Below are 2848 nucleotides of genomic sequence, written 5' to 3'. Positions count from 1 at the left end.
GATTCTGTGAATTTTCTTCTGTTTGGAGATGCCTCTGTGGCCTCTTTTCTTTTGATAGGAAAGAAAGCATCAACCCACCTTCCTGGCTGAGAAGGCCAGGGATTTGAAGGGATGAGGTCCAAGCAACTCCTATGTGTCTTCTGCAAAACACCCAGGGCTTTCTCCAAACAGGCATTTAGGAAGCCCTGCTGCAGGCTGTGAGAGGGCTGAGAAGGGGAGGCTGCACAGAAGAGCTCAGCACTGAACATCTAATGGAGATGAACCAGTTGTGATCACAAACACTTTCTCTGCTGTTGTATCCAATTTGCAGAGTTCTGGGTGCCTATGGCCTGAGCAAGAGAAGCTTTTGGCAAAATGAGCCAGGTATGAGCATCTGAAGGACCTATGTCTTTCTCCATCAGTTCTTGGAGGTTTGCACTCAGGTTATGTGGTTGGTATCTCTAAAATTCATATCTGATTTCATTGATCCTCAGCCTTTTCTTTATGCAGAGATCTTGGCCTTTAAAATGGATTAGGACTTACAGTACGAATCGTTCTAAATTTAGATTTGGATCCATCACTACTTGGATTCAAAAGGATTTTTGAATGTCTTTTTATAACTCTTGTACTCTGGTTCTTTCCCTTTTATGCTCTTAACCTTCTTCTTGTTTTCTTCAGCAGTTAAATGACTTCATGTTGCATAAACAGTGCTCTTCATTTGCTGGGCTGTGCAGCACACCTAAATATTGTCGTGGTATGTTGGACTTTTATATAAGCAATTAGAAAAATGGAAATGGATTGGTGAGGAATGTATGTCAGTTCAAGATGTGATGCTTTGAGAAGCTGAAGAGAATCTCTGGAAAGAATGCTTAAAGGATTTGGGGAATTTACCTTCATTAGTTAGCCATTTAACTCTTGGCTCTTCCTGTTTTAAAAGATCTTGCTACCGTAAGATCATCTGCTGCCTTGTAACATACTTCCTGATAACAGAACAGGCTTGCTTTGTTTAAAAACTGAGAATTTTGTCACAGTATCTTGAAAGCCTCTCGAAGGCTTTAATCAACCCCTTTTGATCATGGTTGCAGAACAGAAAATGTCCCCAGACTTGCCTGTAACAAACTACCACTGATTTAAAACAAGAGCCGTGCAGTCTGTGTAGGCTTGTATGGGATTGCATGTTTTAACCCATTAAATCCTGGGAAGACAGCATCATTAATTGATGGGATTTGTTGTGTTTTGTTAGAGTAGCACTTTTTTTTTTTAGCAGGGATGAGATCTGGGAGAGAGAAAGCTGCCTTTGTTGTGTAAGTGTGATTGGCCTGAATAGGTACCTGCTGTTAATTCAACTAAAAACTACTGGGAGAATAAATACAAAGTTCTTTTCTCCAATGCCTATGCAGAGCAGCGAGAAGGAACCGCGTCCCCAGCTCAGTCGTCCCTGGGTCCTGACATGGGCAATGGTACAGAAGCACGTTTCTGGGGAAAAGACTTAAAAAGAGGTTAAGTTAATATCACAAATTAGCCTTTCACTCCAGGGATGACTGTTTCAGCTTGTGGCATTGGCCTGATTCTAGGGATGGCTCAAGAAAAGCTGCCTGGAAGCTGAGCCGTCTCTGTTATGTGCGGGGCTGTCCTGGCACAGCAGCGAGACGAGGACTTTGTGCCCTGTCACTTGCTCGGCGCTGACTGGGTTCACCGCCCTGCTATGCTGCTGGGCTTGATCTCCAGGGGAAGAAGTGTAACTCTGTGTGTTTCAGGAGTAAACTCATCAATGCAAATAATCTTGCTTACTAAATGAGATTGCATGGCTTTCACCTCCAACTGGCTTAGGACAACAGTTGCCCTACTGCACTTTATTTTATTCGCCTAATGTCAGATGCTAGCACTTTGTAAATGCTAATGAGGCTCCAGTGGCCAGAGAAGATAGCCACTGCTGGCTCCTGGGGCTTGCCAGGCTGTCGCATAGCCTCAGAGTATCCCTTTGGCTGAGGAGAAGGCTGCCTGGGGCAATTCCCATCAGAGGAGAGGAGAGAGGTGAGTAGTACCTTGGGAAGGACTATGGGGAAAATAATTGGAAAAAGTTATTTTGAAAAGTTGTTTTGTAATTGTGCAAATTCAGTCCACTGGTTGGTGACTTGGTGAAAGGAGATACCAACTCCTGGGATGGTGGTCTGCTGTTACAGCCTGTGAGTCGCGTTTGCTGTCGCTACCCTTGGCGTGGGAGTGATGCTTGCAGCATTGGGACCAAACATCCTGTGGTGATGGAGGAGGCAGAGGACAGTGAGAGAATAGCTATTTGCTAGGGTCTCTTTCTTTAAAAATTTATTTTTCCTGCTGGAATAATACAGAAAAACTGAGAGAAGTGCTGATATTTGTCCTCAAGTATTTTTTGAAGCACAGTGCTATGTGAAGGAGGTACAAAAGACTTTTCCTGAGGGCATTAGGGAGAATAATGTGCTTTTTAGAAAAGGGAAAAGAAACAACATTCTGGCTTCTTGCTGGTGTGAATCCCTGCAAGAGGCACTCTGCTGGCACCCTGCATGGGGAGTGGCTGCTGTCTCTGCTCTTGAGAGCCTGGAGTTCCTTAAGGGGGGCACACGCTCCACAAACCTCCACGTGCCTTGCTGCGACAATACTGTTAGCTGTGCTCAATGTTTTTCTTTTAGTATTTTTTGTTTATGAATATTCTTATGCATCTGCTTCTTTTTTTTTTTGAGAGAAACTAAGAAGCAGCTTATTTGTATGGAACGGTTCTCTCTTGGCTTTATTTAATTTTGGGAGCACACTAAAAATGACGTGTTTGTTGCATCACGAATGCAGTGACCTTCTTAGCACACCGGCTGGTCCTGCATGTATTTTGTGCTCAGTT

This window comes from Mesitornis unicolor, unplaced genomic scaffold, assembly GCF_000695765.1.
Source record: "Mesitornis unicolor isolate BGI_N332 unplaced genomic scaffold, ASM69576v1 scaffold1108, whole genome shotgun sequence".
Taxonomy (NCBI): Eukaryota; Metazoa; Chordata; class Aves; order Mesitornithiformes; family Mesitornithidae; genus Mesitornis; species Mesitornis unicolor.
Note: the sequence above shows the minus strand (reverse complement) of the source record.